The 24,112-nt window shown below is 38.2% G+C and overlaps 1 long non-coding RNA gene across 1 annotated transcript in view; it reads right to left on the bottom strand.

Moving 5' to 3' along the window:
• Positions 1–21,234, bottom strand: part of LOC131896181 (uncharacterized) — a 33,547-nt gene extending 12,313 nt beyond the window's left edge. The window contains exon 1 of the long non-coding RNA XR_009375374.1: positions 21,126–21,234. This is a non-coding gene — a long non-coding RNA (uncharacterized LOC131896181). The remainder of the gene's footprint in view (positions 1–21,125) is intronic.
• Positions 21,235–24,112: the final 2,878 nt, after the last annotated feature.

Genomic DNA, 24,112 nt, shown 5'->3' with positions numbered 1-24,112 from the left:
AAGACTATGCCTCACAGGCATGGTAACAGTACAGTTACTACCTAATGGAGGTAGTTCTGCTGTTGACATTCCCTCTTCCCAAGGGACTCTAGGTTTGTATCAAGTTGCCAGCTGAAGCTAATTGTGACAGATAGATCTTCAAAATTCCAATTCAAAAAATCAATAATGTCACATATCAACTGGATCTAACAGCCATCTATAGAGCATCCTAAATGTATGGAGCACACATTCTTCTTAACCCTCAGAACCTTCTCTAAAATCAATCAGCTCATAAGCCACAAAGCAAGTCTTAACAAATAAAGTGAAATAATTCCTAGTACCTTGTAATACATCAGCAAAATAAAAATAGAAGTCAATCTCAAAAGAAACCACAAAAATTATGCAAATATTTGGGGATTGAACAATCCACTTTAGAAACAATAGTGGACCATTAAAGAATTCAGGGAAGAAATGTTTTTAAATCCTAGAATCAAAAGAAAATAATACTACAATCTACCAGTTATAATGGTTTTTAAAGTTCATAGTTATACATTCTTACATATAAAAGTAAAAAGTGAAAGTGATCTTAAATAACCAAATGATGCATCTCAAGTTCAAGATAAGGAAAAGATAAATTCAAATATTCCAGACACCAAAAAAAAATTCAATAAAGATTAGAAAAAAATTAATGAAATGGAGAAGGAAAGAACAATGTGTAGAATCAAATAAAGATAAATTATCTGAAAAATAAACAAGATTGAAAGATTCTTACTCAAACTGATAAAAAGAAAGTGCAATAAGATCAAAATTAATAAAAACCAGAAGTTCAAAGGGAATTATAATGACAAACTCCAGTAGAAATTAGAAGGTCACCCAGAATATTTGAAAACCTATACACAGCTAGAAGAAATAGATACATTATGGAGGTCATACAATTTAGAAAACTCAAATTTGGTGACTTAACTAGACCCATTCCAAGCAGCAAGAGCAAAGCAATGAGTAAGTCTCCCCACAAAGAAGAGTTCAGGACCAGATAGATTCACTGCTGAATTCTACCACACTTAAGAAAACACATCCAATGCTTTTCACATCATTCTACCAAACAGAAGGGGAAGCAATGCTACCAAATTCATTATATAAAGCCAAAATTACACTGATTCCAAGACTACATAAGGGCACAGTATAAAAAGGAAACTGTAGACCAATTTCTCTGATGAATATGTGTGTTAAAGTTCTCAACAAAATACTTGCAAAGTGAGTAAAAACATGTTAAGAAAATAATATACTGCAATGTATTTGGTTTCATGCCAGGGGTCCACATAAGTAGACAGACTGACAGAAATCACTTGAGCATCTCAACAGACATAGAAAAGGCATTTGGAAAAGTTCAGTGTGCCCTCATAATAAAAGCCTAGATAAATTGGGAATAGAAGAGCTATTGCTCAGCACAATAAAGGCTGTGTTTTATAAACATAGAACCAGGTATTTTTACTAAATGGTAAAAGTCTGAAAACATTTCTTTTAAAATCCAGAAATGAGACAAGGGTGCCTGGCCTCTCCTGCTCACTCAATTTAGTGCTCAAATTCTTATCTAACTCAACAAGGCAAGAGAAAGAAATAAAAGGGATATGACTCAGAAAGGAAGAAATAAGATTATTCCTATTTCCAGATGACATGATGTTATATTTAAAATACACTATATATGGCACCAGCACACTTTTAGATCTGACAGATACTTTCAGGAAAGTTGGAGGACACAAAATCAACAGCTTTTCTGTATATCAATCATTAACATGTCAAGAAAGAAATTGGAGAAAATGTCCTATCAAAATTCTTTTAAAAGTACATCGGAATAAACTTAACCAAGAATGTGAATTTCTCCTACAATGAAAATTTAAAATACTGAAAAAGAAATTGAATAAGATACTAGACAATGGAAATACTTTTCATGCTTCTGTATTGGCAGAACTAATTTTGTGAAAGAGATATATTACCAAGACTAATCTACACAATCAATGTAATTCCCACAAAATTCCAGTTACATTCTTTATAGAACTAGAAAAAAGCCCTAAAATTCATATGAGAGCAGAAAAACAAACACCTGAAACATAAGCAGAAATAATACTGCTCAAGGGATCTAAATATCTATCTACCCTCAATTATATTAAAGAGTCACAAAGACAAAGTCATCATGTCATTGACACACAGGCATATCAATCACAAAAGAGACAAGAACAGAGTAAAAGATCCAGGTACCAACCCACAGAGCTACAGTCACCTGCATTCTGACCAAGTATTCCAAGTGTCCAATGGAATAAGGCTTCATCTAATGGGGCTGGTAAAGCTGGGTGCTCCCAACCTGTGTGCAGGAAAATGACAATAGATTCATAGCTCTCACTTGATGGGAGAAAAGTGGATCAAAAGTCTTCATTTAAAATCTGGAACTGCTAGAGAAAATAGAGTCGGAGACACTTCAAGATACAGGTATTGGCAAGAACCTTCTAAAGTGGACTCCAGTACCTCAAAAAATTGACTAATGGGATTACATGAAATACAAAATCTTCTCTATAGGAAGGGAAACTGTCAGCAGAAGGAAAAGACAGCCCACAGAATGCAAGAAAATCTTCTCCATCTTCAATTGGGGATTTCATATCTAGAATATATAAAGAACAGCAAAAAAAATTAGTCCCCCAAAATATACTGTAAAAAAAACAGGCTAATATAGTAGCAAGACCACTTGACATGCCAACACAGATGAGGAAATCTCACAAGGCCCAACATCTAGTTCTAGAGGAAGCTGTGTAAGCAACTAATGGGAGAATCAGTCTTCTCTAGGGACAAACTCCCAATAGATTAAATAGATCAAATTCCAAGTATCAGCCCTAAATCCATGTACATTGGAACAAAACTATACTCTATATGGACTCAGAAGATTTTATATGCATCAACAATAATGAAAGAAGAGGTCATAAATTTGAAGGGGAGTGGAGAGCATGGGAGAAGTTGTGTGGAGAACGGTGTAAATACAGTACACGTGTATGAAGCACTCAAAAAGCATGAAAAAAAACAAATTGATCACACAGCCCTTATATATATTACATTTTCAAAGTGCTCAATATCCTCATCCATTAGGAAAATAAAAATTAAAATGATTTGAAATTCCATCTCACCCTAGTCACAATGGTTATCATCAGGAATACAATTGACAATACTAAATGTAAAATATGGTTCTTTCCAAAAATAAACATGTGAGATATATATATACATATATATATGTATACATACACACACACACACACACACACACACACACACACACACACTGGAATCTTATTCTGCCAAAAAAAATAATGAAATCATACTTTTTCAACAGTCCACAAGAATAGCATGCAAGGGTGTGTGGTGGTATTGTGTTCCCCAAAATATTGTGCACCCTAATAAACTTATCTGGGGTCAGAGAGAGAACAGCCACTAGATACAAAGGCTAGAAAATGGTGGCACTCACCTTTAATCTAGCATTCCAGAGGCAGAAATCCATCTGTTCAAGGATACAGCCAAGCATGGTGACTCATGCCTTTAATCCCAGAAAGCAAGCCTTTAATCCCAGGGAGTGATGGTAAAAGGCAGAAAGCTATACAAGGCGTGAGGACCAGAAACTAGAAGCATTTGGCTGGTTAAGCATTTGGCTGGTTAAGCTTTTAGGTTTTAAGCAGTACAGTTCAGCTGAGAGCCATTCAGTTATGAGGACACAGAGGCTTCCAGGCTGAGGAAACAAGACCAGCTGAGAAGTTGGCCAGGTGAGGTTAGCTGTGGCTTGTTCTGTCTCTCTGATCTTCCAGTGTTCACCCCAATAACTGGCTCCAGGTTTGTTTTATTAATAAAGACTTTTTAAGATTCCTGCTACAAGGGTGGTCTTCACTTTGTGCAGAATTCTTCTGTCTTCCAAGAATTAGAAAGCAGGTGGCAACTCTGAATATGTTTTAAATTATTAGATTTAAGGAAAAAAAAGAAAATCATCACAAATACAAAATGCAAGACCTGTGTCTTGACTTTCTAAGAGTCCCCTGTAGAGTTGTATAATTACAAAAACATATCTCCAGGTTCCTGCAGTTTCTTTGATACACTCATTGTATTGTTTGGTCTTTAAATATCCCAAATGGAAGGAAACACACAGATTACTCTTTACTAGGGAAAAGTTAATATGCAGCAATTCCTTAAGAACAAAGTCTAGGACCCTAATAATCTCTGTGTTAGTAGGTCATGTGTCATTTTCAGGTCAAAAAAGGCCTCTGATGTTTTTACTATATTGACTTAATCTGGGAGAAAGTTATAGATGTGTTTCCTCTGAAGAGTTTTGAAAATCTGGCCTACACCACCCATGTTCCTTACATCCACTGGTGCAAATTATCTTAATTTTGTCAGCAACAATACTTAATCCTGATTGCAGTTAATATTTTACTTTAAAAACAATGATTTACAAATGATAATAATGCCCTGACACATTTGTTAATTCTCTAATAATTATTTAGTGCCCCCCACATCACATATGTACATTGGGAGGCATATGCAGATAAACAAAAGTGGCCACAGTGTCCTCAGGAGTTTGTGATTTAACAGTGAAGGCAGAGGGTAAATGTCAGTGCTATGGTGGAGTCCAAGTGACTTAGAAATCAGAGACAGCATAGCTTATATGAAAGAATTAGAAATATGAATATAAGAATCCTAAGAATTCATCAGGCTAAGGAGAGAATTTATAGATACTACTTTGAGAATCAGTTAATGGAGCTGGGAGTATTTTAGAGTAAAGACTGTCAGTATGGCTTTGGGCACAGTACTTAAGAGAGACCATGAAATACTTGGAGGACTGGCAGGAAGGTAATGATGAGTTGTCCAGAGGAAAGAGGAAGAAGAAATGAAAAGGACCGCCACTGACATTCCCCAAAGATAAGGTGTAGAATTTCTCACAGTTTTTAGTGCAGCCCACCTCTGTAGACTGTGCTTGAACTTGACTGTATTCTTCACTCAGCTCTCCAAGGGGAACTGGCCCTAGGGACCCTTGGGCAGAAGGCACCATCCCTCTCCACTTCTGGAGCTCTGTCATCATTTGACACCAACAACATACTTTCCCCAACCCATTGATCAAAGTCTGAGAATCAGGAAGAGGCTGACATTTTGAGGCAGATGTGTTACCAAAATGAAAATAAACGCAAACTTTTCCCTCAGAGTCAAGGCTACTAGATTAGCTTAGTTAGAACCACTTTTCTCTCCATGACAGGGACACTAAAGCAAACTCTTGCAAATTTTCTTTATTTTCCTGCCTAACTTGGACATATTGGAGCAGAAGGCTCCTGTCATTTTAAATAAGAAATATCTTCAAGTCAAAAAATTTAAACAGCAAAGCAAATGAAGACTTTGACTTTTGGAATCCAGCATATCTCCAGGATTTTTTTTTTTTAATAAGCCTGAAACTTCCTGGCATCCCATTGCTGTTTCCACCCACTACCACGCTACTGCCCACATCTTTCTGCATTTTTTACTTTCTAGAACATATCTAAAAAGCCAAATCTTATAAAAGCAGCAAATAGAGGGAATAATATTTCTTTCATCCATGCTGAGTAAAAATAAAAGTTTTATTTTAAATTCTTTATGAGTTTTAAAAGCAAAACTATCATGAAAACAGAAACTTGGAATTTGCAAATAGAAGAATGACCCAAACACTGTTGCCTGAGTCAGTCTGTAGTGTGTATGTGTGTGGTGGGGAGTGGGGGTGGGGGTGGGGGATTAAGAGAGTGGAAGAGAAAGAAATAGACAGGTAGCAAAATAGAGAACCATAAATATTATGTGGATTTTCACAATCACACCCCCCCTCAAATATACTCAAAGATTAGTTAATTTAATTCTATACTTGGGTTCCTACCATGGTGCAAGCACCTTGGTAACTGCTGTTGTAAAATGATGACTAAGCTACTGTGATTCCTTCAGTAGCTATTAGAAGACAAAAACGAGCTCTGGTGAGGTCATTGTGGGGTGACATGATTGCCTAAGAAGCAGATACCATGGCATTTGCAGAGCTGGGGAAGAGTTTTTGGAAGAAGGACTTTGTATTGTCTATTGAGTGATGCACTGAAGATCTCAGTCAGACGAGGGGAACAGAAGCTGCAAGGAAGAATTGGCACTGGGAAGGCTTTCCAAAAGTCACAATTCAGAGGCAGCAGCAGCAAGGAGCGAGGCAGGATGGGTAAGGGCCTGTATCCCATGCTGTGCTGGAAGTCAGGGCTCAACCCTGGAGATCAGGGAACGGTTTGATCAAACTCCTTATTGAAGAAAATAAACTCAAGAGCAATTGAAAATGAAAGTGTAGTGAGACAAATACAGACTTCAGAGAAAAGAATGGAAGTAGACCTGAACGAGAATTCGGGTTTAACATGAGAATACTGCCCCTCCCCATCCTGAGACCACAGGAGAAGACACTGAAATGTGGACTTAACGCAGCATTGGTCAGTTCTACACACTCGCTCTGATCAAAGACTTGGAGATTACTTCCTTTCAGAGGTTCCAAAGTATGATATGTTAGGTTAGCTCTCTCCCCAAGGCATACTTCTTCCTTTTCTTCTGCTAATACATTTCTGGTTGGTTAGTTAATGGTGCATCTTCCTCTAGGCAAGATATTTGCTTTCCAGTTCTGTCTTGCAGTTAGAGGTGATGATGGAGATGTAAGGAAACATTTGCTTCAAGGTAGTTGTGGGAAAATTCCTGTCTCTCTGACTAAAGAAATGCCTATGTGGTTAGGTCTTTCTTCCCACCTGAGATACAGATATGGTGGTGTGTGGGGTATGCAGCAACCACCTTTCAGTCATAAGGAACAACCAAAGCCTGCTGAGTAGTCTTCCTATTGCTAGAAGACTAAGTATCTGTAACTGATATAAAGTGAAAGAGAGCAGCAAACACCCAAAGGCTGAAGAAACGCAACCCATAAATAAACCAGAGAGGCACTAGCTGCAGTCTCCAGGACTAATAAGCAATTCTGGGACCACCAGGTTAGCTACCCAAAAAACATCCCTGAAGTTTGTAGAGCTCCCTTTCCTAAAAAGAAACAGAGGAGGGGTGCATTGGGGAGGGGTAGGGAAGAACAGAGGGAGGTGTTGGGGAGGACTGGAAGGAGAGGGGGGAAGAGTAACTATGGCCAGGTTGTAAAATAAACAAATAGATTTTAAAAATAATAAATAAAACTAGGAAACAGCTAGGCAGTGTTGGCACATACCTTTAATCCCAACACTCAGAGGCAGAGCCAGGTGGGTCTCTGTGAGTTCGAGGCCAGCCTGGTCTACAGAGTGAGACTCAGGACAGGTGCCAGAACTACACAGAGGAATCCTGTCTTGAAAAAAACAAACAGTGCTCGCTTCGGCAGCACATATACTAAAATTGGAACGAAACAAACAAACAAACAAACAAAAAAACTAGGAAACAACCCCAAATAACAGAAGGGTTAATAAGGATAGAAAGATGTATGGGAAGGAAGGGAAGATGCACTCAACAGTTAGTATGTGAGGCACACTATCAGGAATAAACTCTGACATGGTGAGTACACTAATTAATGCACGACTTAGAGTCCACCATCAAAGTATGAAAACTCAACCAGGGATTCTGCATGCGTCTAACATCCACAAAAACAGTCTTGAGGTAGGCATGCCTATGTTTCCTCTCTCTTTTTCCTTAATAACATAAATCTGATGCTGTGTGGAGTGGCTACCTTCTTACCCAAAAGCTGTGTTTCCTATCCTTCCTTGATGCTGAGAACAGTCACCTAGAGAAGGTAGATGTTTCTGCCTTTCGATTTCCAAAATACAGCAGTGGCACTGGCTATAGACAGCTAATAGGCATACAGTAGTGTGGGCAACTGCACAAACTGCAAACTGAGAAATAGAAGGCGGCAAGATGGGGAGCAGCCTAGAGACCAGCACCTGCTCCATGTCCCTTCCTGGGTCTCACTCTTAGGTCAGGTCTCTGAGCCCTCACTTGAAGAGTATGGCTTTGCATTTGTCAGGGTCCAAGAGGAAAACTCAATTTATTTTCTCCACAGCGACAAAGGGAATGTGCTAAGACAAGGATTCTGATGCAAGGCAGACAAGAGAGAGGGGCTACTATACTGTAAAGCCACAGAATCGATGGCCTCAAGTGCCAGGAGGATCTCTGCCCTAGGGACAGGACTGTAGAAGGCAATTCTCACTGGCATTGCCACCAGAGGCAGAAAGACAGGAAGGTCACCCCCTCCTTGCCACCCTCTGGCACCTTCATTAGATGAACCAAGGCAAATGAGTTCTGAAAGAGCAGGAGTTTAAAAGGGGGAGAGGGGTCCTTACAAAATAGAAAAACAAACTGATGGTTCTCCAGAAAAATATACGTTTAAAATTTTGCCTCAAGTTAGAAAACTTGATTAGACCAACTATCATGAAATAAATTGAGAACATAATTTTCAATTTACAAATTCAAATTACCATTGCAAACTGAATGAATCTAATTTTTCCCTTTAAGTTCTACCCAAACTTCAAGTGAAAAAAAAAAAACTACACTACTGAAATTATTTGAAATATAATACCTTACCTTCAGCTGCAGTGTTAGCGTGAATTCTAATTGGTCGTGTTAATAAACATCCAGAAGTCAGATATCAAGGTGAAAGCTGAAAGATCAGAGAAGCAGAGCAGCCAGCCACTAGAAAGAATTCTTACCTCTATGAATCCTCAGCCTCAAAAGAGGGGTTGAGCTCCTGTCTCCTTCCACCTTATATTCCTCTCTCTAGCCATATCACTTCCTGTCTCCACCTCCCTAGTGCTGGGATCAAAGGTGTGTGCCACCACTGCCTGGCTCTGTTTCTCTTTTATACTGGATCAATCTTGTGTAGCCCAGGGTGGCCTTGAACTCCTGATCTTCCTGCTTCCTCCTCCCAAGTGCTGGGATTAAAGGTGTGTGCCACCACTGCCTGGCCTCTATGGTTATCTAGTGGCTAGCTCTGCCCTCTGATCTTCAGGCAAGCTTTATTTGTTAAAGCACAAACTAAATATCACCACAGCCATGTACTACTGGGCAATGGAAGCCAAAGAAAGTTAGTTCTCAGAGTCAGAAGGTCAGAAGATTCAATTCTTCTGCACTCACTTGAGCATGTCAATTTTGTTGTCCTGATTCGGTCTCTTATCTTTTATGAACACTAGCCCTAAAGCCCCATTCCATGACCTCTCCCTTACTCCAGGACTTCAACACAGGACTCTGAAAGAAATGCAAACACTCAGTCCACAGGGCATGTAAAGGAAAACCACCTTTTCATACCCATTCAGTGACACATCAACTTAGAGCACATATGTAAGCATATTTAACTATGTTCACAAATTAACTCAATACAGTAAGAGATCAATGCAACTAGGATTTGTCTCAGAGATAAGAGGATTATTAAATGTTAAATGAACAACTCTAGACTGCCATGAAGTCATGCATTCTATTTTCCCCATATAGAAATGGTCTTCGGTTGGGGATTTAGCTCAGTGGTAGAGCCCTTGCCTAGCAAGCGCAAGGCCCTGGGTTCAGTTCTCAGCTCTGAAAAAAAAAAAAAAGAAAGAAAGAAATGGTCTTCATTTTTCCATAGTAACAGGTGTAAGATCGTGTAGTTCATGGGAGAGATTAGCCCTGCCCAAGACCACTGCTGCCAGACAGGGCTCTGTGTCTATGCAATGGCTTCAGGTGACAGTCTCTGGCATTTCCTGATTCCTTGCAGACTTTGTCCCTTATTCCAAGACATTTGATTTCTGCTGACTACTGATATGCAAATGCTTTAATCTGTTATCAGCACTTAGCACTTACTGCCCCATGAATGTTTAAACTGTACTTATTATGTATAGAAGCTGTAATCTCTAATAAATGGAAGTAAAAGCCAGGTTATTACAGATCAAATAGCTCAGCAACAACACACTCCATACAGAATTTCATTTCAGTCTTAGAATTGAATTTAGCATGCTATAGGAATTGTCATTTTCAATGTCATTTAGATTTTCTCAATATGAAAAAAAAATGAAGGGGTTTTCTCCTATTCTAAGATCAAGAATATTCATTTATTCCTTCTTTCAAGAAAAACCAGGTCCCAAAATTAGCCATCTTCAGCCTGGGTTACTGCGGCACCTCCCCTGCCATGGACCTGCACCCGTCTCATGCTTTTTATCACTGCTAAATGAAGCATCTTTTAATTTCCATATTAACATACCTTAGAGCTTTAAAACAAATTCACTTTTCTATGATTAATCCTACCTAAATTGACAGCATTTTTATTTCATGACAATGTTATGTGTCTAAAAAATGAGCAATAAGCCGGGTGGTGGTGGTGGCACACGCCTTTAATCCCAGTACTTGGGAGGCAGAGGCAGGCAGATCTCTGTGAGTTCAAGGCTAGCCTGGTCTACAAAGAGAGTTCCAGGAAAGGTGCAAAGCTACACAGAGAAACCCTGTCTCCAAAAAAAAAAAAAAAAAAAGAGCAATAACTTGAATCTACTAATAGAAATTCTAGTTTTTTTCTTTCTTTTTCTATTCTTAATACAAAATAAAATAATAAAGCAAAAGTAGAGACATAGACTGGAGAGAAAACACATCAATTTTTCTACAAGTGACGAAGATCTTTATGTGTGTGTTGTGAATATATTTTTTCAATCAATCTGTGCTTAAACTCACCTGCAAACAGAGAGAAATGGGATAGATAACTACAGTGACACTCTCAATCAAACCACACAAATGAAAGGTCTTTGGAAATCTCATTCTACAGAAAGTTATTAAATATGAATGTGTACTTTTTTTTGAACAAAGGAAAACTTAAAGGGAACAAAAGTGTTTTGGATGTGTAGAGGGCGGCCTTCTGCTCTGTTAGCTACGTTCTCCATTATCTCTTCTGTGAGATGTGATTCCCCAGCTCCTTTGACCCCATAATCACACTGCTGAAAAGGGAACACAGAGAAGAAAGCCTGCTTTATGTATGCTTGTCTTCTGCTAACCACGCATCGGAATATTGATTCCTTCCATTGTCTCTGAAGGTAAGCAGGATTAGGTTATTTTAGATGCCCTTTCACTGAGACGTGTCTGTGTCCTGGGATGGGTTGCATGGTTCCCTGCCACAGCAGCTAGTACCTTATCCAAGGGTGATATTCTGGTGATGAGCTACCCTAGGGATTTCCAGGATTGGTTCTGAAATTTGACACACTAGGACAGTTTGCATAAGTGGCATCTTTGTGCTTTGCTCATAGAAAGGTCTCTCCCTTCATCACTGTGCTTTCAGAAGTGTACCTGCATTTCTATAAAAACGATGCCCACTGCCTCATGTGTTTGCTATCATCTTGCAGAATTTTGCACAGCGGATTGAAATAATGATATTTTCTCCTCTCATTTTTCTGGGATAGTAAACACTTTAATTATCCCCTTCCAAAGATTTTTACAATGACCAGACATACAGACAATAGCCAGACTACTTAGCAATACAAATAAAATCCACCCCACAATCTGCAGCATATACCTCAGAAATGCAATTTTTCATACATAACAGCAATCCAGGAAGCCATGCTACCATCTATGTCACATTACACAAGCCACTTCCCCAAGACTAGAAATAATGTCTACGCATTAGCCAAATGTCCAGGGTTTGACTAATTAGTGATCAGTTCCCTACTCTCCTTGTCCCTGTTTTCAGTGCAGGGAAATTTAATGAGAAAAGTCAAATATGCAACATTAGCAACTGAATTACAAAGGATTTTCTACAAATAATTAGCTCATCTACAGCTTCCTCAGGCCAAGAGCCTCCAGCCCAGGCAGCCTAGAGCCTTGCCTTTGTTCCACAGAGCTTTGCTTTAGTCTCTTAAAAACACTAAATGATGGTGCTGACAACCTTGCCTTGGCACGATCTGAACTAATGTCTGTGCCCCTCTCATTTGGTTGGTTCTTGTTTGTTTCTACCTGTTTGTGTGGCTATTTGCGATTACCCTCTAGGAAGTCTCCACTGACTTCCACAGCCCTCAGTGAGGCCCAGTTCATTTCCTCTCAGCCTCACTAAACAGTAGGCTACATCAATCTTTTTAATCTTGCCAATCTGTTAATAGGAAATAGTTCAGGTTTTTATGCTAATTTATTTGATTTTATAAACATGTTTAGAGATGACTATATTTCTTTCTGGTATCATTTATTCTTCTACTTATCCTAAATTATAGAACTACAAAAAGCTTCAGATCATATTGCAGCTTTATAATTACCTCTATACCTTCTAGTGGATCCTTATCTATCATCTCCTATTGGATAGTGCCAGAAAAACGCACCTAAGAATGCGATGCTGGAAGGGATACACCCAAGGTACAGAATTTCCATCAAAAAAATACACAGTGCTCTCTGCAAGAAATGAAAATAATTTGGGACTGAGGAGATTGCTCAGTGGTTAAATCATTTGCCCCTGAAATGTGTGGATCTAAGATCAAATCCCCACAACTCATTTAAAGTTAGATATGGATACAGCACGTACCTGTGATCCCAGTACTCCTGTGATAAGAAGAGGGCCAGAGACAGGAGACTCTATGGAAGTGTTCAGGCCAGCTGGCCTGATCAGTCCAACAGCAAAGCAAGAGACCCCGTTTCAGATAACATGGAAGGTGATGACTGACATTCAAGGTTGTTCTCTGACCTCTGCAAGTGTGCTGTGGTGTGCATGTACTTCATTCATGCATACACACACTCACACACACACACACACACACACACACACACACATTTTTAAACACAGTGTAAAAAGAGATAGTAATATACATGAAAGTAAACTAAAGTCGAGTCTCTGTCACAGTGAGAATGTCAAGTTGGCTCAGACCATTGGAATTCAGAGGCAGATGGGATGGGACAAATACAAGAAGGAAATAACCAGCATGGACTGGGGAGGGGAAGACAGGAGCAGTCAATTGTTAGACAAGGCTTCAAGCACTAAGACTCATTTCCTTTCTTTATGAACTGCAAGGCATCACTGAATGGTGGTTTGAATACACTTGAGCTCCACTGAATTGAGTCCAATGCTACTATGAGTGCTAACATGCACAGGAGTCTGTATAGGATCATGTTCTCAGGGTGCTTCAACTCAAGAAATTACTGATCATATAAAACATTTTACTGTAAATAGCACACTGTGTAAATAGCAGAAGGAAATGCATTTAGTTGCTTGTAAAATTATGGCACTGAAGATGCTTCTAACTTTACCTCATTGTTTGAACTGACTAGAGAAATTTCTTCTTCTATAATCTTACGCTATGAGATCTGAACCATTCAAACCTATGTTGCCTGTATTACTGATGGTTTCTTTCTAGACAGAGTACTTCCAGGTTCTTGTCATCTGTTCAAAAAATTTAAAAGGTGCGTATAAATAGCAAAGTAACAAAGAGCTTTTTTCAAAGACAAAGTGAAAGTATAAAATAATACATTGCAGGAGAGCAGCAGATCCTAACAGGTTCAGTCAAGAGTTCCTGGTTACCGCTGGGAGCTTCCTTTTGTGAAGGAGAAAACATGACTAGAGATTGCTAAAATGACTAAGAGTGGTTGGGTAGAGTGACTGGCTGTGGCAGCTTTGTTTGGAGAGGGGTGTGTGCATCTGTATCATGCAGATGTCTCACCTGCACCCAGGCTGTCCATTCTGAGACCCAGAGCCTTGGTGCTGCTAATGTGTTCCCCTAGACTGCTTGGCTTTTTTGCATTTACTCTTTGTATAAAGAAGACGCTATTTCTGTCCTAAAAGTCTCTGCCAAGATCAGCATTCTCACTTCTCTGCTATATAGGAATGATGCACATTTCACACCAGACAGTTGCAAAGAAACTCCATGGGGGCTTTCTCTGTCCCTTCCTCCTTCCCCTTCCAGGTTGTCTCAGTTCTTAGAGCTCTTCTATTTAATTCTTTGAGATTCTGTGAAACTGGCCTTTCCAAGACATAGTCATATGGAGAAGATTTCCTGGGTGGTTTTCTAAACACAAAGGAGTCAGAGAAGACCATCTTGTGGATTCTATTTCACCAGCAACCTACTGTGATCTGTGCTTTCATATATTTAAATTTCTTTCTACAAGTTCAGATGGCTCATTGGCCCAAGTTTCTGGTACTTTTCATCAGCATTGAAATCTTCAGGATTAATCCTAACGCAGTTATAGTAAAGAGGGGCCACCTCTGGGACCCAACAGGAGTCCATGAAACAAAATTAAGATTAATCTTTTCATTGGGACCTTTGAGTATTATATTCATAGCATAAATATTCCCTCCTGGAGAATATAGAGGAGCAATAGATGCCTTCGGCAAGTCAAATTTGATTTTCTTGAGCTTTGAAAACATTGGAAATTCTCCAAGGAACAAAGGAAAGCAGGCTCAGAGCCTTGCTCCCAGCTGGACCCTGGACCCCTGCATTTCCTCCTGCTGATCATCCAGTGGTCTATGTCTGCACTCTAGTAAACAACTAAATCACAAACATGTCATGTCAAATATTATGTTGCTGAGTTTATTTGAAATATAATCTCTTTTTCCTGGTTTCTTTTTCTCCTTTTCCACTTAGGAAAGATTCTCAGGGACCTCACTGTCACATTTTTGTATGAATGATGAAAATATCCAATGACTTCTTTCAATAAGATCAGACTCATGTCATAAATATAGTAAAGCTATTGCCAAAAAGAATCAAGTAGATATCTAATAGCATAACATTTAAATGCATAAGATCCCATATAAAGGGGAGCAAAGAAAGAAATATATGCTATAGGCGTTGTTAAACCCATAACTTAAGAATGTTTCAAATTGATTAGCTAACATTCTATCAAAGGAGAAAACAAATCAATAAATAATGAGTAGAACTGATCAAGATGCCATTACAATTAAGGAACAGAATTATATTACAGAAACTTATAAATGTTTGAGTTTCACAGAAGAGCTGTAAGGAAGCTTCTGAGTCATTTATTTACTCTTTAGTCTTTATTGCTCTTTTGGACACTGAGTCTTCAGGTCTACCCTTTCACAAGCAAGCAATACAGCTAAATCTAATGAGAACTTAATTGCTTTCTTCATTAAGATAATTAGTAAATAATTAGAATAATTAGTAAAAAAATCTTTTGTATTATAATAATTTAAATTATCCAAGCAAAACAAAAGATGTGCTTAGATAAAGAAGATATAATTCATTGATGGTTCCTGACTGGATTCATCACATGGGTTCGCTGATCCGTCTACTGTCAGAATGCCTAAGTTTCCATCCAAGTGTTTCAGCTAAAAGATGCTGCCACACTCAAACAGCAAGTTAGGGCCCAGGTGGACAGATTTCTGAACAGGTAAGTTGTTTTAGTTAAGGCCAATAAAGAGTTATGCTCATCTAGAGAACTCTGAATCTAAAGATTAAAGCCACACTGTGGAGGAAAGAGACAGCTGAAGTGGGAGGCATGACAGTAAGTGTCCTCTGGAGACATTGCACTGACGGGCTTCCAAGGACTTTGGGCTGCACTTGATGCTACTGCAATGATGAATAAATGATATTTCATTCAAAGTGATCTCTGTATCAGTGCACTGACACTCTAAAGTGCGTGCCCAGGAGAAGACATGCTGAATCTAGTTTTTGTTCTGCAAGTGCAGCATCCATCCTCCAGCCTCTCTCTGCAATTAACTGTGCAAATAGTTTCCTAAATATAGCAAGGATAACTTTGCTGAAGTGTTCTGAAAGGCATTTAAAGAATTGTTCAACTATTGTTGCAAATTAATTCGAAGGATGTCATGGACAATTAAGAACATAGTCTACTCAGTATTCTAGAAATATCTCAAGGATTGAAGCATGGAAATAGGCTTCCTTTGGCCTCAGAAACAAGAATCAGTCCAAACGAAGGCTTTTTGTACCTAAGTTGTTTAAAAAGAGAAAACCTAGATAAAATGTTAAAGTAAATTACCTGAAAGAAGTCTCTTTCCAATGTTACTAAGACAGGCTGGTTAAAGAAAAATCTCACACACACTGTTTAAAATAAGCCAAAACATGAATCAGCAAGTTTGGTGCCAGGACTATAAATGATTTTCCATAATTTAATGAAATTTAAACACTGTGAAAGGGTAAAATTTTGTTACTCAAATAGCTCTTTCAACACTTGGAGCTACTGGATGAAAAAAGGCACCTATCAGTCACAACCTTGCTGAGGGGTGTATCTTTCTAGATTTTTAGTAAATGTCACAGAGGGCTGTTGCTTCTGTCCTCCTTATCCCAAACTAACTGTAGAAAGTATTTAATTTAGCATTCAGTCTTTTACTAACACATATAAAGAAAAATCAATATGTTAGCAAGTTGCTGACTCTGTTTCCTTGTAGTGTTGGAGTCTGATCTCACTGTTCCCCTGCTCTTTCTGAACTTCTGCCGAAGAGTGAAGTAATCAATGAGCTGTTTTTCTGTAAGGTAATTACAGTAATAGAGAAAGTATGATTTTGTGAATGTTCTCATAATTGGGATTGGCTGGCAGGATGCCATTTAGGAACAGGGGAATTGGGAAGAGCTAAGAGAAATAGACAAGGATTTCCGGCTTGGATCTCAGAAATAGGCTATTCTGGTGGTGTTACTTGAAAACATTTATTCAACAAATACTGTCCTACCAAACCACCATGTATTTCTTAAAAATCAATGGTGTTTTTTTTAGCTATAAGGAATAAAATCATGTCATTTGTACAAAAACTGATTCAACTGGACATAATCATATTAAGTGGATTAAGTCATATTCAGAAAGATAAACATCACACATTCTGTCTCATTTGTGGTTCCTAGATTTAATATATAACATCATGTATGTGTATACAAAAAAAATTAGAAATAAAACTATAAAGGGAACAAAGGAGCTAAGAGGAATGGGGGGAAAATACAGATGTGTGCAAGAGTACGTTCAACAGCAATACTTACTTGTAGGGAAATTTAAAGGTATAGATGCACAAAGGAATTAAAACCAGGGCAAAGAAGCACTTTTCATCATCCACTCATCCTGAGCACACACTTCTGTTGACAAACCACGAAGAGATGGTTTGTGTTGTTCATAGCTTCCAGATCTACCGACCAAGGTATTGTGAACGCCTCACCAAGTAAGGAAATGCATTCTACCCTACAATAACACAGGCTTGGTGAACAATGGTGCCATGGCTTTACTCTTGTGATCACTTAGATCATTTCTGATTTTCTCCTCCATTAGCAAACACTCCCATGTCATTGTGCCTACTTTAATTGAATAAACATCTTCAATGGTGACCCAGGAAAATTCGAAAGTGCAGAAAAGCTAAGTCAAGGGTCAAAAGCTTCTGATGAAATCGCTTTCTGAAAGTTTTCAGGAACTCATACACTTACAAGATGTGTGCAAGTTTTCTGTCTCCTCACACTCTATTGGTGTGACTTCTATTGCTGTATTTACTTTGTGCAATTTTGTGGGCAAATAAAAAGTATCTTGTATACTTCACTTTCATTATTAAAGGGGACCTAGGAAAAATGTATAGCTTTTGAAAGCATTTCTCTTTAAAAGTATACTGGCGCATACATTTAGATAACTGTCCTTTAACAACAGGCAAAATGCCCACAAAATAAATACTTTAGACCCCATCTCCACCAAAGACTAAGAGAGTAAAATGACTACTATTTTGTTAGGTAACAAACTGATGCTAAACATTCATTTAGCAAGAAAAACATTCAAGAGCTTAATGTATGTGGTTTCTGAGAAGAGCCAATCATCAAAATGTAATTCTTTTACTAAATAGATCTACAAATTGAAAATTTGTAAAATATGGAACTATGAACATGGAGGACCATCAAAACAAACAAACAAAAGCTGAAAGATTGGATCGTTTCAGCCTCTTGATCTCTCTGTGTCTAGTATAGAAACTGAGTATTCTAAACACTGTCTTTCAGAGTCACTAAACAATTGAGGATTTGCAAAACTGTAGAATGGAGTAAAAATGCAATATAAACTATACTGTAGAAAGCAGAACCCAGAGTAGAATGGCCAACATGCATAGTCACAAGCTACAGCCCAGAAGATAAATGGCTAAGGAAAGCCTTACACTACACCATCGGGCCTTTGCTTTGTCATTGTTATTTGTCCCTGGGCTGCTGCTAACAGCTGCATCGGGGCTTACAGAAGGACTCTCTGGCCCTAAACTTCCCCCCAGAGCACCCAGGGACAAGGTGGATCACACAGGGAAGCTGTGAAAACCACTGGGGAGGTAAATCTGACTATGTAATTGAAAAGATTGTAAACTCTTAAGAAAAATGACAGGCTATAAGTTCATGGTACTGTGGTTATAGGACATCTTAGCCAGGCATGAGTTACAGCAGGTATTTGATTAACATCCTAGTTTAATTAGAGAAACTGAGACACAGGCTATTGAGTGAATGGGAAGATCCATGATTTTAATGATGGCTGAGGCCCAAATAGATATTTCAAGTCATCTGATGCCGCCATTTTGTTTTCATTACATCTCAGTAAGTTCACATTCAAGTTGAGTTGTGTAATAAAGTTTTGTTTTGTAGGGTTTTTTTCTTTCCTTTGTTTCTCTCTATCCATATGTATTTTGGAGGCTTATCAGCGCAAGTACTTTATATGCTTCAGTTTTCTGACTGCTTTACATATTTTGCTTTTACATCTTAGCTATTCTTTAAAACAAAGGAACAGGTTTGACTTTCAGTAACCTCCCAAGACGTCCATGTAAATGTACTAAACTGGACAAAGTTAAGTTGATGCAGCTGCTGACAGTATTGGTTGGCTAATGGAAGGAGTCAATTAAGAAAATATTTGCAATATTCATAAATGCTAAGAATACAGTCTTTCCTGACTGTTATTTTCTGTCTATAATGTGCCATTCTGAGTGAGATTACACATGTTTGAGTGAACTAAAATGGAAGGAATCCTCTCAGCCAGCTTCTCCATGAAGTAAATAGAAACTTAGGTATTTCTGTTTTGAGAGAAAAATTTCCATTCCACTTTTGTAGGCATTTTACATTCACTGTAATTAAGTGTTGAATCTAAGGCAAGTTATTTTGAACTAATTAATCTGGTGAGATAATAAAGAAAGGAAGTTGGGAAAGTGTACAAAGAAATGTTTTCATGCACTTAAGCTACTGGAGAAAGAAATGGTATACTCTCAGAACATTGAAACAGAAAAGTTTCCAAATAGTTCCAGGAGTAACATGCTGTATGTCAGAAATATCATTACCACAACCCTCTGAGCTCAAGACTGGAATACCTATAGGAGATGTTCAGTGGTGTTTTTATTAGTTTTCTAATTCTCTGACAAAGTATGAAACACATGGCTTTTTAGAGGAATGGCTTATTTTGGCTCATAGATTGAAAGTACAGTCTATCATGGTGTGAAAGTCATGGTAGCAGGAGCATGGCATAGTTGGTCACATCATATCCACTGTCAGGAAGGAGCTATCAATGAGTGCTCTCCACTTGTTTTCGCCTTTTTATTTCACTCACATCTCAGTCATGGAATGGAATTTTCCACATTTAGAGTGGGTCTTGCCATGTAAATTGGCTCTGAAGAATGCATAAAAAGGGAAGACAATAAGCCAGGATATACGGCTAGCCCTTGTACAAATCTTGCCTACTATGAGATGAGGACAGACAGCATGGTCTAGTAACATTCTGGAAGTTATTTTTGTTTTATTCTATTTCTCAACTAGGAGAGACTGAAACATATTACAATCTCTATAGGAAGACTAAGCAGAGAGGAAAGATGAACACATGGAAGAAAGACTATAGTAAATTAATTAAGAAAACATGAAGAGAGCAGTCCCCCAAAGTACTAGTTTGCACAGAGCATAAATGGAAGGGGAGACATGAGGGGGAAAGACAGGTGCCAAATACTGTACAACGTACAATAAAAAAAAAGGTGATGGAGCGCCTATCTAATAGTTTCCCATTTTCATCATTAAGTATCAAGAATCATCTCTGGCTAAGACTCAGAGCAGAATAAGGAGAGCTGGAATTTAGAATAATGTTTATAATGGTTGAAATTACTATTTTGTTGATGGGTAGAGCAAGCCAACCAGAGAAGACGGAGGAAAGCCAGGCAATTCTGAGGGAATCAGCACTGTTTATCAACTGTGAATTATAGAGTTATCAGTTTTCAAGGCAGTGCAAATATAAAACCAATGTTCCCCGTGAGAAGGATTATGATTACTAAGGGATAGGGAAGTCAGAAAGAGTTCATGACCTCCTGTCCAAGAAGAATTTTTGGAATCAGACAAAGTCAGCCAAGTGAAAAGAAACAAAACACAAATCAAATATATGAGAAATTGAAAGAGGCTCAAAGTTAAATTATTTTTGCATTATTGTCAAAAGACATGAACAAAAATAAATATTAATGCTGAAGTGGTAACAAAATTCAGAAGCAAAAGAAATGAGTAGGACTGGTATGGCAACTCAGTGGTAAAGTTCTTGCCTACAATTCCTGGGGTCCACGGTTCCATCCTCAGCACTACACACATTCACAAAACTCAAGAAAGAAGGTAGTTTCATATACTGTACAGATATTAAGGACCACAGTTCAAATCATGCTAGAAAATAAGAACTTTTGTTCAACAGACATAAAGAAAGACTTATATACTCAATTGACAGTTAACCTGGGTCCCTTCTTCAAATATATGATTACTCTAGAGAATGTGACCTTTAAGAGCTTTGGCTGGCTGGACAGAATTGAGTATTGATGAATAGAATTCCATTAACAAAATACAACCACATCTACCCTGCTTTTCCCACAGAAAATTGTTTTAGATTTTAAAAATATGTTTGAGATTAAAATTACATCCTTGCCTTGGAGGAGGTGGCAATGGGAGGTAGATTGGGAGGGGAAAGGCTAGGGGGTGGGAGGAGGGAGGACAGGGAATTCGTGGCTGATATGTAAAATTAAATTAATTATAAAATAAAAATATTTATAAAAAAATTACATCCTTACCCCCTTCTCTCTCCTCCCTTCAAACCCTCCCATGTATATTCCCCCTTGAGATTAATTTTATTCACTGTATCATTTTATCATTGTATCATTTTATCAGTTGTATAACTATTTTAGCTCAAACAGAAAGGGCCCGAGAAAGAATTGAACATGATCATACAATGCCTACTTTTGAGGTGGCTGTGCTTCCTCATTCTGATACTGGGTGGATTTTCATTAGGAGAATGTACCTAGATTTGGTTAGTGACTTCTGCTGTTGATGGATTTTTTTTAACAAGGTTCTCTTTGATTCTTCTATTATTGAAACATTGGAATGTTATCAGTATCTAGGGATAAAAGTATAAACAAAAGTAAGGGGCTCATAACCACTACAGTCTGAAGAATAGTGCAGTTCAGGGGCGGGGAGTATGGAAATATTATCTGTGAAAGGGTCAAAAGGCACTCCTGAATAATGAAAATGTACCTAGACTGTCACCTTGTAATTCCAATTGGAGAAACAGATGGGTTGGGTAAGCCAGGGAATATCTAAACCTGATGTACCAATGTGAGTTTTATGTTATATAAACAATGCTGTTATAAGAAAATAATAATAAAACCAAAAATTTTAAAAGGAAAACTTTGAAAAACTATCTTCCTAAACTGAATATCAGTCCACTCCATAATATCTTGAATATCTAGGCACATTCAGATACACCCATGACAAAATTTATTTTTATACAATTTGCTTGACTCAAGACTTCAAGTTCACTTATTTAAAGATTTTTTAAAATTTATGGATATGGATGTTTGTTACCTGTATGTACATCAATTAATCATCAAGATAATCCCTCACTGACATGCCCACAGACCAACATGATCTAGGCAATTATTCAATAGCACTTTCTTCTTTCAGATGACTCTTGGCTGTGCCAAGTTGATGATGAAGGCTACCCAGGAGAGTTGTTTTGCTTTTTGCAAAGTCAGCCACTGATACAGTTTGGGTAAGCTCAGGCATTACAGGGAATTATATTCTTCATCTGTCATTTCTTCCTCACCTGTCATATAGACTCATACCACAAGTAGAAACCATTGCTCACTAAACAACTCTGTTGTCCTTTCTTTTACAACTGCACCTCAACATAACAAGGGTGGCATTCTTTACTTCTTTGCAGACATCATCTGTATGGATGAACCAGCCCTCAGCATGACTCTGTAGCTCTGGAAGGTACCTGATTTTCTGGAATAGCAGCCTGATCCAGGCTCACTTGATTCCTTTCCTCTTGAGACACGGAATGACTCACTTTTCTGTTCCAGGCTCACTTTGTTCTTTTCAACTCTAGACTGGAAATGAGTCATTTCTAAGAATCCAGTTCCTTTAACTGAGGAGTGATACTTAGATATTACAACTTTGAATGTTAATGATTAACAAGTCTCCAATTATTGTTCCAGTTTAACTAATGCTTTCTAACCTTTTTCACCATATTTCCATCTTTCTTCCTGTCCATCATTATGATGGCATGACAATTCGTCCAAAAGAACAGACATTTTCTTTCAGCAGTGCAGTCACAAGAACACCTTGGAGGACTTTAAGGGAAAGTTATCAAATGGAACCAATGCAGAGAGTTAACTTTCAGACTAAGACTCCAGCCATGCCTCAGAGTAAGGGCTCAGTTCTTCCTTTGGGGTGATGGTTAGGAGTTCCACCCTAGTATCTAGTTACAGATGATTACATGTACCTCTCATTCACCTGTTCATAAGTTACAGATTCTTCATAAAGAACTAAAAAGTGCCAGGAGGAAGGCAGTGGAACATCCCTAAGTAGATAATATACCCCCAGGAGCCCTGGGTCCAGTGAGTCCAAGGATTGTGAAGACCATCCATCATCCATCACTACAGAACGTTAACATTTCTTAAGAGGGTTTGGTTTGTAGTCATTGTTAGAATTCAGCAGGAGACTGTAACTGATTCTGGATCAGTGCTATTTCCTGACATCACCAAAGACTTTATGATCCTGAGGACAAAGGGAGTTTCCTCTAAAGGTTTTCAGACAAAAAGCAGAAAATGAATACACAGATTCAAATGATGCTATCTGTTGAAAGAACAGAAGCAAAGAATCCAGTTCTCCTTTACAACAGAGAAAGAGAGCTTTGGATTTTCTGATAAATATTTAGCATATTGTCTGACAGTAATCTAATGTACATGTTGTTTTGAGAAATGTTTATATGATAACCTGGTTGATTCCTAGTAAATACTAGGATTAATGCTTGAGTTAGATCTCTGCCTTAACTAAGAGTTTGTTTCCTGGTCAGTACAACCCACAGAGTTTAATTCTTAAAACAAAACCAGGTATCTAATTGCCTCTGAAAAAGAAATGGCAAATCTCATTTATCCTTGTCTTATGGCATTTATAACCTATCATCCTTCTTCAACCTTTTAGGTTTGGTTATGACACTGCTCTGACTTTCTCTATGTGGTGCTCTCAGTAATCTACCTCTCTGGAGATTTTCTTTGTTTTCCTCTCAAATGTCCATGTTCATTCATGTCTCCAACTTAGGAATTTTATTGATGACTTTTGCACCTGCTCACACAAAAATGATATTTATTGTCTCTCTTCCTCTCTGTAATGATCCTGACAGCAAATCTTCTCAAGTGCATCCCATTGCCAATGGCAAAGTCTTATCTTCACCACTTGGATTGTTTCCTGAAACTGCCTCATTCTAACTTTTTCAATCACTTTTACCTGCCAACTGCCAAACTAATCCTGTCCAATCCAACATCCAACATTCATGTGTGTATCTTAACATATTGTGAAATTAAATGGAATGAAAAATTATCAGTAAACACTGGCCAAATTTCAGGTTCTCAGCCAGCAAATGAGGTACCAGCAGATGCAACAACATGGGAAAGACAACCAGCAGCAATGTAAGAAAGTGGACAGTTGAAAAGCCACAGCTTTTCCCTGAATCATCGTCAGAACACACTGAATATACCATCATAGGGACTCTTTTCTCTGATATTCCTGCCAGGAAATATCCTGACAGATCCTACAGAGGTACCTCTTTCCATTGAATCAAGCTCCATTTAACTTGATAAAGAAGATTAACCATCAGAGCTTCTTCTAATCTTGGGATATACGGGACTCCTTCCTTCCATGTTAAATCATTGCATTGCTGATGC

This window comes from Peromyscus eremicus, chromosome 19, assembly GCF_949786415.1.
Source record: "Peromyscus eremicus chromosome 19, PerEre_H2_v1, whole genome shotgun sequence".
Taxonomy (NCBI): domain Eukaryota; kingdom Metazoa; phylum Chordata; class Mammalia; order Rodentia; family Cricetidae; genus Peromyscus; species Peromyscus eremicus.
The sequence above is the reverse complement of the archived record's forward strand: the minus strand, read 5'-3'. Positions and strand labels throughout refer to the sequence as shown.